Here is a 14,211-nt window from a genome sequence, read left to right as displayed (position 1 = left end):
TCTTAGTCCCAGGGCATTCATTGCCCAATCATCAGCATACAAACTAGGTAGCATCTCTCTCGTGGCTAGTTCCTCAAACTTTTGTTTCTGAGCTGTTCCTCTGAATTTGATACCCATACGATCAATTTGTCCCATCAGGTTAGTGTTAACTAGAGAAAAGAAAAAACAATAGTTTTAGTCAGGATTTGGCCAAATGCCGAAAGAAGAAGAGAAAAGTTTTTAATAAATTAAAATAAATTAAGAAAGAATACTAAATAAAAATTAAAAGAATAATTAAGGAAGAAAAATAGAAAATAATATAAATATTTGTGGGTTGTCTCCCACTAAGCGCTTTGTTTAATGTCGCAAGCTCGACATAAAAACTATCAATTATAATCTATAAGTTCTGGAGGCATTTCGTCTAAGTGTAAGACTTGCGAATCTTCATTGTTTTCTGCATAGTGATAATGTTTTAGACGTTGCCCGTTTACGGTAAATGGTTCCATAGATTTGCCTTTAATTTCTACTGCTCCACTGGGAAAAACATTGGTGATTTGAAAAGGACCTGACCATCTAGATCGTAGTTTTCCCGGGAATAACTTTAGCCTGGAGTTAAATAAAAGGACTGTATCGCCTTGTTTGAAGATTTTCCTTGATATGCGCTTGTCATGCCATTGTTTTGTTCTTTCTTTGTAGATTCTGGCATTTTCGTAAGCGTCTCTTCTGAGTTCCTCTAATTCGCTTATATCAAGGATTCTCTTTTCGCCGGCGGCTTTATAGTTTAAATTTAGATTTTTAATAGCCCAATAGGCTTTATGTTCTAATTCTACCGGGAGGTGACAGGATTTTCCATAAATTAGCTTAAATGGGGTTGTCCCTATGGGAGTTTTGTAAGCAGTTCGGTAAGCCCATAAAGCTTCTGGTAATTTCAATGACCAGTCTTTCCTTGAAGTGGCGACTGTTTTTTCTAGTATCTGTTTAATCTCTCTGTTAGACACTTCCACTTGCCCACTGGTTTGAGGGTGGTAAGGTGTCGCTACTCTATGTCTTACGCCATACTTAAGCAGTAGTTTTTCGAGTACCTTGGATATGAAATGCGATCCACCATCACTGACTACTATTCTTGGAACACCAAACCTTGGAAATATTATATTCTTAAAGAGTCTAGTTACTACTCGTGTGTCGTTTGTTGGAGAAGCTATAGCTTCAATCCATTTCGATACGTAGTCAACTGCCACGAGTATGTATTTGTTACCGAAAGAGGATGGAAATGGTCCCATGAAGTCTATTCCCCACACGTCGAAAATCTCTACTTCCAAAACGCCCTTTTGTGGCATCTCGTCACGTCTAGATATGTTTCCTGTGCGTTGACATCTGTCACATTTTTTAATAGCTGCATGTACATCCTTCCATATACTTGGCCAATAAAAACCGGCTTGTAAGATTTTAGAGCAGGTCTTGGATGTACTTGCATGTCCACCATAAGGAGCGGAGTGACAGTGTTGGATTATATTTTCTACCTCTTCCTCGGGTATACACCGACGGAAAATACCATCGGGGCCTCTTTTAAAAAGTAAGGGGTCATCCCAGTAATAGTGTTTTATGTCATAGAAGAATCGTTTCTTCTGCTGGTAGGATAAGGTAGGTGGAACTATTCCGGCAGCTAAATAATTGACGATGTCAGCGTACCACGGTGTAACACATATAGCTAAGGTGGTTTCTACCTGTTTATCAGCGTTATTTTCTTCCAAAGTAGCTATAAGTTTATCGTATGAGAAATCATCGTTGATTGATGTTCTTTCCGGTTCAAGGTTCTCAAGTCTAGAGAGGTGATCTGCTACTACGTTTTCAGTTCCTTTCTTGTCTTTGATTTCCAAATCGAACTCTTGTAGCAATATGATCCACCTTAGGAGTCTAGGTTTAGCATCCTTTTTTGTTAAGAGGTATTTGATAGCAGTGTGGTCAGTGTAGATGATTATTTTGGCTCCGACCAAGTAAGAACGAAATTTATCTAGCGCAAACACTACTGCTAGAAGTTCTTTCTCGGTTGTGGCGTAATTCATTTGTGCTTCATCTAGAGTTCTACTTGCGTAAGATATAACGTGAAGCTTTTTATCCTTTCGTTGTCCTAAAACAGCACCTACAGCGTAATCACTGGCATCACACATTATTTCGAATGGTTCATTCCAATCTGGTGTCTGCATTATGGGCACGGAGATCAATGCTTGTTTAAGCGTTTGAAATGCTTCTAAACATCTATTGTCGAATATGAATTCAGCATCCTTCATCAATAGCCCGGTTAAAGGTTTAGTTATTTTAGAGAAGTCTTTAATGAATCGTCGGTAAAAACCGGCATGTCCTAAGAAGCTTCGTACTTCTCTCACAGTTTTCGGGGGTTGAAGATTTTCGATTACCTCTATTTTGGCTTTGTCTACTTCAATTCCTCTGTTCGAGATGATGTGTCCTAAAACAATTCCTTCTTGTACCATAAAGTGACATTTTTCCCAATTAAGTACTAGGTTTACTTTTACACATCGCTCTAGAACTCTTTCTAGGTTTTCAAGGCATTCTTCAAAGCTTTGTCCGCATACGGAAAAGTCATCCATAAATACTTCCATGATTTTTTCTAGAAAATCGGCGAATATTTCCATCATCCACCTTTGGAAGGTTGCAGGAGCATTACACAAGCCAAACGGCATTCGTCTATAAGCGAAGGTACCAAAAGGACACGTGAACGTTGTATTTTCTTGGTCATCAGGGTGAATCGGTATTTGAAAGAAACCTGAGTAACCGTCTAGATAGCAGAAATGAGAATGTTTTGCTAATCGTTCTAACATCTGGTCAATGAATGGTAATGGGAAATGATCTTTTCGGGTTGCTTTGTTTAGTTTCCTATAGTCAATGCACATTCTCCATCCCGATTCGATTCGTTTGGTTATAGTTTCTCCTTTTTCATTCTCAATGACTGTTATACCTCCTTTATTTGGTACTACGTGTACAGGACTAACCCATTGGCTATCAGATATAGGATATATGATACCTGCCTCTAATAACTTGGTTATTTCCTTCTTCACTACCTCACTCATGATCGGGTTTAGTCTCCTATGGTGTTCCCTAGAAGTTTTACAGTCTTCTTCTAGCATGATGCGATGCATACAGATAGAGGGACTTATTCCTTTAAGATCGGTGATGTTGTAACCTAGTGCGATTGGATATTTTCCTAAGATATGCAGGATTTTTTCTATTTCGAGTCTTCCTAGGTCAGCATTAACTATCACTGGTCGTTCAAGTTCTAAGTCTAGGAATTCATATCTCAGAGTTTTGGGAAGTGTTTTCAGGTCTAGGGTTGGTTTCTTAAGGCATTGCGTGGGTCCGGTGTTATTGCTAAACATTGGTTAAGTTTGTCTTCTACAAGATAGTCAGATGATTTGTCTTTTTCTAACTCAGTTTCTTTTATGCATTCATCGATGATATCCATGAAGTAACATGTATCTTCTATTGCAGGTGCTTTCAAAAATTGGGAAAGAATGAACTCAATTTTCTCTTCTCCTACTTCGAAAGTGAGTCGTCCTCGTTTTACGTCTATGATTGCACCGGAAGTTGCTAAGAACGGTCTTCCCAGTATAATGGGTGTAACTTCATCTTCTCTAATATCCATAATTATAAAATCAGTTGGAATGTAGAATTGACCTATGCGCACTGGAACGTTTTCAAGAATTCCTACGGGATATTTGACGGAACGATCTGCTAGTTGCACAGACATTTTAGTTGGTCTTAATTCTCCCATTTCAAGTCTCTTGCATATGGATAAAGGCATAACACTAATACCGGCTCCTAAATCGCATAAGGCTTTGTCAATGACAAATTTTCCTATGTGACAGGGTATAGAGAAACTACCTGGGTCTTTAAGTTTAGGGGGCATATTCTGGATTATAGCGCTACATTCAGCAGTGAGTGTAACGGTTTCGCTATCTTCAAGTTTCCTTTTATTAGAAAGAATTTCTTTTAAAAACTTGGCATACGAGGGCATCTACGTAATAGCTTCTGTAAACGGAATTGTGACGTTTAATTGTTTCAGTAGGTCAACAAATTTTTTGAATTGGCCCGCATCTTTGGTTTTAATAAGCCTTTGAGGGTAAGGGATAGGTGGTTTATAAGGTGGTGGAGGTACATAAGGTTCCTTCTTTTCTACGGTTTCCTTATTACTCTCTTCCTTTTCCTTGGGTTCACTTTCCTCCTCAGTTGACTTTTTAGAGTTTTGGTTTTCTATCCTTGGGTCAGACGGTCCTTCCACTTCCGTTCCGCTTCTCAGTATAATTGCATGAGCGTGGCTTCTTGGGTTAGGTTGGGGTTGGCCAGGAAATGTACCAGTTGGGGCAGCAGTAGGCGCTTGTTGTTGAGCTACTTGTGATATTTGCGTTTCCAGCATTTTGTTATGAGTAGCCAGGGCATCTACTTTACTTGCTAGTTGTTTAATTTGTTCGCCAGTGTGTACATTCTGGTTTAAGAAATCTTTATTGGTGGCTGGAGGTGATACATTTAAACTTTCAATTTTCTGGACCAGAGCATCCACTTTTGCATTAACATGATCAAGGTTACTTATCTCGTACATGCCAGTTTTCGTTTGAGGTTTTTCTACCATTGTTCGTTCGCTTCCCCACTGATAGTGGTTTTGAGCCATGCTTTCGATAAGTTGGTAAGCGTCAGCATAAGGTTTATTCATTAGTGCACCACCTGCGGCGACATCTATTGTTAACCTCGTGTTGTACAAGAGACCATTATAGAAGGTATGAATTACTAACCAGTCTTCTAAACCATGGTGTGGACAAAGTCTCATCATGTCTTTATATCTTTCCCATGCTTCGAAAAGAGACTCGTTATCTTTCTGTTTAAATCCATTTATCTGGGCTCTTAACATAGCTGTTTTGCTCGGAGGAAAATATCGAGCAAGAAAAACTTTCTTCAACTCGTTCCATGTGGTGACTGAGTTGGAAGGAAGAGATTGAAGCCATCTTCTAGCGCTATCTCTTAACGAGAAAGGAAAAAGACGAAGTCGAATTGCCTCTGAAGTGACACCATTAGCTTTAACAGTATCAGCGTATTGGACAAATACGGATAAATGAAGGTTTGGATCCTCGGTAGGATTTCAGAGAATTGGTTCTGTTGCACTGCCTGCAACAGTGAAGGTTTAAGTTCAAAGTTGTTTGCTTCGATTGCGGGTGGAGCAATACTCGAATGCGGTTCATCTTGCGATGGAGCGGCGTAATCGCGAAGAGCACGAGCTGGTTCTGCCATCTCGGGTATCGAAGGGAAAATATTTTTGAAATCAGGAAGTTCAACAGGAGGGAGATTGTTTGCAGCACGATATTCACGAATTCGTCGTAAGACTCGGAGATATAGTTCGATATCGTTGATTCGTAAGTAGAACGGCTCGCCTTGTGAGCGAGTGCGTGGCATACAAATCAACGAAAGAAAGAAAAGAAAAAGAAAAGCCTTAGTCTCTACAGCGTAACAGAAGAGTTACGATATCGACTAAATAAAAGTCCCCGGCAACGGCGCCAAAAACCTGATCGCGACTTTATGAGTCGAAATTGGGGTACAAACTGCAAGTGCACAGTTCTATCGCGTAGTTTTAAAAGATATCGATCCCACAGGGACTTATGAATCGATATACCGTTATCTAAGGTTACTTCGTAAAGCTAAGGCAGGTAATACTTTGATTGTTTGGGGGAAAAGTTAAAACTAAAATAAGATCTAAAATAAATATCTAATAAGCGGATATCGGTATGTAGTTCGTCGTAATTAGGGAATCAAATCTTCGTTGGTTTCTTGGTTTTTAAAATAAATCTTTTCAGTAGATACTATTGATTAAAAGTCTTATCTCAAACTCTCGCTCTGTTGAATAAACTATGATTTTATATTAACGTAGTTGTCACTTATAGTTAAGTCAAAAACCACTTTTTGAAAACAATAGAATCCGTAGAAACTCTTTTTAAGAAAACACTAACCGTTTAAACACCCTTATCTCAAACTCTCGCTCTGTTGACTTAGGTTATATAATTAAATTCAAATGCTTAACTCTCGTCCTCACATTTAATCTTTAAAAATACTTTTTGAAAAATATTAGAATTTAATTAACTCTAAAAATTGCTCTCGCCCTGATCTAGAATTAATGTCCAATTTACACTGTCCAGTCAAAAACTCAAACTCTCGTTCTATTGCTTTTAACTTCTTTATGTCTTTTACTTTCGTACAAAAACCTTGTTATTAAACCTGTAAATTGAGACCGTAAAAAGAGTGATTTTAATTTTAAACTTAATTAAACCAATTTGGTTTTGATTCCTTCATTTTGCTTACTTTACATACCGATACTAAACAAATTAGCCAGACATGCTAAACAAACTTAAATAATTATCATGCATAAACAAATTCATCTCAAGCAGATAATATAAATAAACAGTAAAGCAGGGCATATATAAATTCAAACAATAATTAAAGAACCTGAGAAATTAAATAGCAGTCTTGAACACTCCACCACAGGCCGGTTGGATTTGTTCTTGAATTCTTCAATCAAACAGAAAAATAAAAGCGAAGGAATAAAAATAAAAACTAGATTCTAACGTAAGGTTAGATCCGGTGAAAGGTACACAATCGTTTCCGGTGTAGAAACTATTGTGCGAAAAAGAATTAACTAAGTGCTGAAAAAAGAAAATAGAAACTGCGAAGGAAACAATATAAAAGTTGTAAAAGTAATGCTGTAAAAATGTGCTTGTACTGCTGGAAGAGAAAAATTGCGAAAAAGAGAAAACGGCGAGGAAGTCTGGAACCGAGAGCTTTCCAAAAAGCCACTATTTATACTGCTACTTTTTGTAACTGCTTCCAAGGGTTTTCCGTGTACATGGTCTTCACGTTCCAAGGGTCAAGCGTGGAAGTAGCTTCAACGTGGTCTGTTGCGTTCCTGGTGCCAAAAATATAGGGGAATGGTGTGACGTCCGTCACACCATGTGTGACGCTCGTCACACAAGTGTGTAAAGCGTGACGCTCGTCACAGCCTTTGTGACGCTCGTCACAGGCACAGCGCCTGTGCTTTTTGGGCTGGGCTTTGGCCTTTGGTATTTGCTTCTTTTCATTCCTTTTTGCACCTCCTTTTCTTCCTTTTTTACTTGTGCTTCAAATAAACCACCTGAGATAAATAGAAAGAAAATACCGCGTAATATCTAATAAAATGAAATGAATTGAAGTAAATAATAATATAATTTAATTAAATTGAGTCCAAAAATGTGATATAATTTCATGTTATCACATACACAAAGCTTCATATCAGAGTTGATAGAGTGGAACTGGACCTTGCCAAGCCTTGAACACACTGTTTCCTCACATTGTTCTTCAAGAAGGTGAAGTTTCGAATCTCATTTTTCTCCATTTCATGGCCATAGTCTTGTAGATCTTGGAACACTGATGTTGCTGTTGAAAATTTCATTAAATTTGGATGCATATTGAGTGAGTTATGAGAGATTGAAGTTTGTATGTCAAATATGTTTGTGTTCGATTTGCTTGATTTATGAGGTTTTAGACCAAATTGATGTTGGATTCATGTTCCTTGTGGAAGTAGCTTTCGAACCATATCATTTTCATAAGATTTTGCAAAAAATTTGTGTGGATGCCACTGTTCACCCACCGTCTCAACGAAGGAGACGGTGGTTTCTGCCTTGCACCACCGCAGGGGAAGAGTGCGCGCGCCTCTAGTTTTAATGCTAGGGTTTTCATTAGTCAACTTTACGTGGCGTCTGCATGGCATTTTGGTTGGCTATGGCTTCGCTGATTTGGTTCCACGCGTGTTGTGGATGGTGAGTTGGCAAGCCAGCTCATAAGTGATGCACAGCGTTTTGGACGCTCATCACTTCGATCCTCAGCCAAAGCAATTTCGCTTCCTTTTACTTCTTTAATCCAAAACGCAGTCGTTTTGGAGCGTGCAGGGATCGATTCCCACCTGCAACATTTTCCCATTTTCTTCTTTAATACCATTTCTAAATAATTCAACATTGTTTCAATTATTTTTTTCCAAATTCAAAAATTTATAACTAATTGAATATTAATCCAATTCACCTCCAACTTTTTGCTACTTGATCCTTGTGGTGTCTAGTTTTTTTTGGTGTGATTTTCTGATTTTTGCCATGAATGGATTTTTGAATGTGTTGGATTGATTGAACATGGTGCAAAATGTGATATGTTATGCCATTTGATTTGTGAAACGCACATGCTAACTCCCAATGCCATGAAATTTTACATGATAATTCACAACATGATGCATGATTTGTGAGATTTTGTTTGGCATTTTTTGCAATTTCCTCCCCTGTTTTAGACACATGGACTTTAGGTGTGACAATATGTGTCACACATTTGGATTTTGATCTTATTCATTTTCATTGCCTTGCCATATGAGCTCTTCTGGTTCTAATTTTTTGCACCATGCTTGTGTTCCATATGTTGAGCTTGTGTATAAAATTTCATGATTATTAGATGTGTTTCTGATTAAATGTGCATTTTCTCACCTTGTATGTCCAATTGATGATCATGTTGTGTGTCTTTGCCATACTTTGCTCATTACATGCCCTTGCTTAATGATTTTGATTTGGCACTTTTTATGACATGTTCTCATTTGATTAAATGTGATTCATGTTGAGTTTTAGCTTCTGTTGTGACTTTTTACCTCACCTTTGACCCTAGCCTTTGAGCTAGTGGTTTGTTCTCATCCTTTGGACTTTGTGTTTCAGGTTTCAAGCAATTAGCCACATTGGTTGATATGATCTCATCACTTGAGATACAAGTTATTTTGGTTGACTAACCTTGCTGTTTTGTAGGTCTTGAGGATGATGAATCAATTTAGTTTGCTTGCATCTTGTACCTTGCATTGATATTGTCTGATGATTGGTTGTCTCACTGTTGGACTTTCTGATTGATTTGTCTAAATACTATACTGATTGTTTGGTTGTTTACACAGGTACACTAGCTGCTTTAAGTTCATTATTTGAACTTTGCTTTGCTTGTGGTTGGCACACCACTCAGGTAATGACCTCTGACTTCATGTAGTCTGGAAGACCTGCTATCTTTGGCAGGCACCTGTCTGAAGCCCTCCTTAAGAGGCAATGTTTGTGCTTGTTTATCTTTGTGCCTTGCATTTCAAGTCCTCCTAAGTGAAGAGGCAATTGGCAGATAGAAGGGATGTGCAATCCATCCCATGCTATTCAGTCGAGTCATTCATCTTGCTCGCACTACGTGCTGATGCATTTTGAATAAGCACCCAAGATCATTGTTCAGTGTCAGTCATTGTGGAATAGAGTCCCACATTCTGGACTCCTACATTTTCATTGAGTCAAGCTCACCCAGGCCCGGGTTAAGAGCTATGAGGTCCCACCCTCATCTCCCATTTCATCTGCTCACCCTGACGGTCAATGTCAGTGGTTAAGAGCCTCAGATACCCTTCCAGTTGGCTTGTTTGTCGAGGTTGATATGACCCCTTGACTAAAGCCCAACCTTGATGTTTGAGCCCCTTGTTGGTGTTTTTACTTCATGCTGTATGTGTTTGTGTGGTGTGATTGTATCCCCTAGGTTTGCTAGACTTCGCGTAGTCTCGTTTGCATGTCAATTAAGGTAGCACGGTTCCTTCGTCTAGGACTTCCTTTCTTACTTGAGCTTTCCTAAAACACAAACAAACATTATCCCCTCTTAAGGACACGTTAACTCCTTCTACTACAGGTGAGTAAGTCTCCAAAGGTCGAGCATCCGGTAGATTGCATAGTGACGTTGTCCACTTAAAAAACACAAACCAACAGAAATAGTTTAGCCGAACTACGACAACTTTGATTCTCATGTCCAGATGAGATACGTAGGCACGAGATGCGATGTCTTGTCGAGTTTGACTAACAACTAACACTAATTCTTTTCTCTCGCCCTCGTTGCGATTGAGACCTTCCCTTTCTCTTGCCCTAGTTGCAATCGAGGCCCTCCTTCTTTTTGTGTGTGTGCTTGGAGTCTGACATAAGTCCAGCGATTGGCAGTTGGTTTCCCGTGTGTGTTTGTTTGCTTGGAGTCTGACGTAAGTCCAACGATTGGCAGTCGGTTTCCTGTGTGCGTTTGTTTGTTCGGAGTTGGATGTAAGACCAGCGATTGGCATTCCGATTCCAGTTGTGTATTTCATTTGCTGTCTCAGCGTCCCTGTTTCAGTGTTTTGTTTCAGCGTGCGTTTGCCGAGCTACGAGTGCTCTGATTCTTCTCTGGTTAGAGAAGATACGTATGCATAGGATGCGATATCCTAGCGAGCACGTTTCCCCTGTCCCCGAACTACGTTAATTCTGATGTTTGTCTCTGACAAACAACGTAGGCCCAGGATGCGACATCCTGCCGATTCCTTCTTCCGTCTTTCATCTGTGTTTTGTGTCAGTCTTGTGCAGTGTTTTGAGCAGTCTTTTAGCAACTTTTCTTCTATTCTTTCTGAGCGTGGATCCCGTCGAGTACGACGGATGCGTAGGGGTGATAATACCTTCCCTTCGCATAACCGACTCCCGATCCTATCAATCTCTGGTCGTTAGACCATTTCCTTTCCAGGTTTACTTCGAGCGTTTCCTTTCCCTCCTTTGGGATAAATAACGCACGGTGGCGGCTCTGTGTCTTTTCTCGCCAGTTTTTCGCGTAATACGACACCAGGATAACCATCTACCACGTTAACAGAAGCGTTACCATGAGCAGGCAAATGATTGGCTTTCACATTTGGCGCTTTGTCCTTAAAGGACACCATACCACTCTTCACAAGATTTTGGATCTCATACTCCAATGGATAATAGTTCTCTAAGTCATGGACAGGGTCTCCCTGGTGAAAAGCACAGTGAATTCAGGTTTGAACCACCATGGAAGTGGCTCAGGAATTTGTGGAGGATTTCTTGGTTGGATGAGGTTCTTGAGAATTAATGATGGGTACAATTCTACATATGACATAGGAATAGGGTCAAAGGAGACCTTCTTCCTCTCAAAGCTTTGTTGGTGATTACTGTTGTTGTTGTAGTTGGTTCGTTGTTGCGGTTGTTGTTGACGTTGTTGTTGCTGAATCGAAACTGGTTGATTGTTGGAATTGTTGGAAAATACAGGAATTGCTGATGAAAGTTGATGTTGATGTTGACGAGGTTGAGAACTCTTTTGGACATGAGGACTCCTCTACCTCCCCACAGATACTGAATTAGTTTCTCCTTCCTTCCTCTTGGAGAAACTCCTACCGTATTTCTTGCTAGACGATGCTTCTTCTTTAGACAGACTTCCTTCACGGACTCCTTCTTCTAGGCTCATCCCCATTTTTACCAATTCGGGAAAGTCATTGGGGGAACTTGCGATCATACGTTCGTAATAAAGTGAACTCAGTGTCTTCAAGAAGATCTTCAAAATTTCTTTCTCTTCCAATGGTGGGCTTATTTGGGCAGCCAACTCCCTCGATCTCTGGTATACTCTTTGAATGTCTCTTTATCCTTATGAGACATAGACCTCAGTTGGTCTCTATCAGGCGTTATATCCACGTTGTACTTGTATTGCTTGACAAAGGCCTCGCCTAATTCATTGAAAGTACGAACGCTTGCACTGTCCAAACCCATATACCACCTCAAAGCGGCTCCAATCAAACTGTCTTAAAAATAGTGAATCAACAACTGATCATTATCAGTTTGAGTAGACATTTTTCTAGCGTACATCACAAGATGGCTCAGCGGACAAGTGTTCCCTTTATACTTTTCAAAGTCGGGGACCTTGAACTTCATCATGATTTTAACATTGGGGACCAGGAAGAGCTCAACAACACTCTTCCCAAACAAATATTTTCCTCTTAAAGTCTTCAACTCTTTACGCAACTCTAGGAACTGATCTTTCATTTCGTCCATTTTCTCATACACATCTGGACCCTCAGATGGCTCAGAATGGTAGATAGTGTCCTCAACACGAGGCGGAGTATAAACAACAGGAAATGGCACTGAGATGACCGGGCTAGATACCGGCAGAGAAACAAAGGTGGGTGCATACCCTTATGGCATAAAGTTGGATGGCATCCCCCAAGGGAATCCAGCAAGCATGGAAGGACCAAATTAACTGGAAGCAACAGGAACATTTGAGGTATCAACCTCAGAAATAACAGTCCTTTGGGGAGGAGTTGCGGGAGTTGGTGAAGACTGGTTATGTGTAGCAATGACAGATTCCATCAACACCGTTAACATGGAAATCTCATCCTTCAACTCTCTGTTTTGTTGCTCTAGATGCTCCATAGTCCTTGGTTGATTAGCACGAGATGATAACGGTGAGTCAGCTTGGCTGAAGCACAGAAGAATAATTGATAAGACTTCTGGCAGAAGAAAACCTGCTATGCAGATGATGCATGAAATGCAATGTTTTTTATTGTTTAATTTCAAGGAACATATGAAGCTTTATTTGCAAATATATAATAACAATTTGATTAACCATAAAATATCTTTTTATTCATAAAATTGGAAGGATTGCACTGAGTATAATTTTAGAAACTAAACTACAAATACAAGAGAAAAGGAAACTATCATCCTAAGGATCCCTTATTAACGGTAATAGATGATCTGGTTGTGGGCGCGTACTTCCTTCAGATGCATCAAATCTCAAACTCAAAGGATGTCTTCATCTGAGCCTTCTCAAGGACAAGATGATCAACAATCTACTTCCAAGCACCGGAAGGCTGAGGCATGCTAGAGGAAGATAGACCCTCTGGCTCTCTCTGTCTCTTCACTGCTCGATCTTCAAGAATCTCAATAAGTGCATCATTGTCTTTCGACTCAAGTTTCAACTCTTCATGCTTTCAGCTTAAAGCATGGAACCACTCTTCCTACATATCTCTCTCTTGCTTCATCTTGGTGAGTGCGTCTTCCAACTCCTCTACATCTTGGTTAGGGAGAGTTAATGGCTCTGCCACAACCAAACACATAGGTCTTTCATAAGCATACGTCATCTTCCACTCTAAATCTCTCTTCTTCACCCAAATAGTGTAAGCTTCCAAAGCTACACAGTTGCATGAACCAAGCTCAGATCTTCCTTTCCTATGCACATTATGCCAAGCATGCACCATCCTCCGCTTCAAATGTTGGGGATCTTTACCCTCTTAATAAAACATACCTTCTAACTGAGTGTTATTATGTTTATCTCTCAAGGGGAACCCAGGTTGACGACGAGCCAAAGCAGGGTTGTAGTCGATTCCTCCTTGTGTACTAATGATAGGCACATTAGAGAATTCACCACAACTATCAATAATATCCAAGCTACTCAATGCAAAATCATACCAAACAATATCATCATTAGTGAGAGCCATAAGTCTCTGAGACCACCATAGACATTGCTTGTTCTTCAAGAAAGCAGACGTCTGAGGCAAGTGCAAAATAAACCACTTGTACAGAAGAGGAACACAACAAACAATAGTCCCACCACCTTTAGAGTTCCTCAAATGTAAAGAGAAATACAAGTCACCCAACAGAGTAGGAACATGATTCTCAATCAAGAAGATTCTAATGGCGTTAAGATCAACAAAACCGTCAATGTTAGGGAACAAAGTTAGACCATTGATGAGCAATACAAAGATGGCTTCAAAAGCATCCATACTACCGTCTTGAGCAAAGACAGTAGCTTTACCAATGAGGAACTAAGAAGTCAACCCAAGAATACCTCCTTTATCAATCTTAAATTTCTTTAGATGAAGATCTTCATCTATGATATGAGATCTGGGAATCTCCTCCAATCCACTAAAAGGTACCTTGTTAGATACTGGTATTCCCAAGAGATGGGCATACTCCTCTAACGTAGGTACAAGCTGATAATCGAGAAAAGTGAAGCACTGGTAGAGGGGATCATAGAACTGAACCAAAACACTCAGAAGTCCTTTAACCACATCAACAGATAATACAGACAAAAGCTTCCCGTGACGTTGCTTTTAGTCCAAGGGATCTAACACAAAGGATGACAACTTCCTTAACTCTTTCAAATCAGGACATCTGAAACTGTACTTCTTAGTGCTCCTTCATCCATTATCCATGGTCTGAAAATATTTGCAAATAAGACCTTAGTTTCTTGAAATTTATTTTTCTGTGATGAATGTTATGATGCACATGTATTCATGAATGCAACTATCACAAACATGGGATCACACACAAGGCAAACACAAACAAAGGTCAAGGGATGGATCAAGTT

At 39.7% G+C, this 14,211-nt stretch overlaps 1 non-coding gene across 1 annotated transcript; it reads left to right on the top strand.

Annotated features, from left to right (window-relative positions):
* Positions 1–4,790: 4,790 nt before the first annotated feature.
* Positions 4,791–4,897, top strand: LOC127108772 (small nucleolar RNA R71). The gene has a single exon (XR_007796285.1). It is a non-coding gene; the product is annotated as a small nucleolar RNA R71 (small nucleolar RNA).
* Positions 4,898–14,211: the final 9,314 nt, after the last annotated feature.

This window comes from Lathyrus oleraceus, chromosome 7 (genome assembly GCF_024323335.1).
Source record: "Lathyrus oleraceus cultivar Zhongwan6 chromosome 7, CAAS_Psat_ZW6_1.0, whole genome shotgun sequence".
NCBI classification, from domain to species: domain Eukaryota; kingdom Viridiplantae; phylum Streptophyta; class Magnoliopsida; order Fabales; family Fabaceae; genus Lathyrus; species Lathyrus oleraceus.
This window is presented reverse-complemented; position numbering and strand designations above follow the sequence as displayed.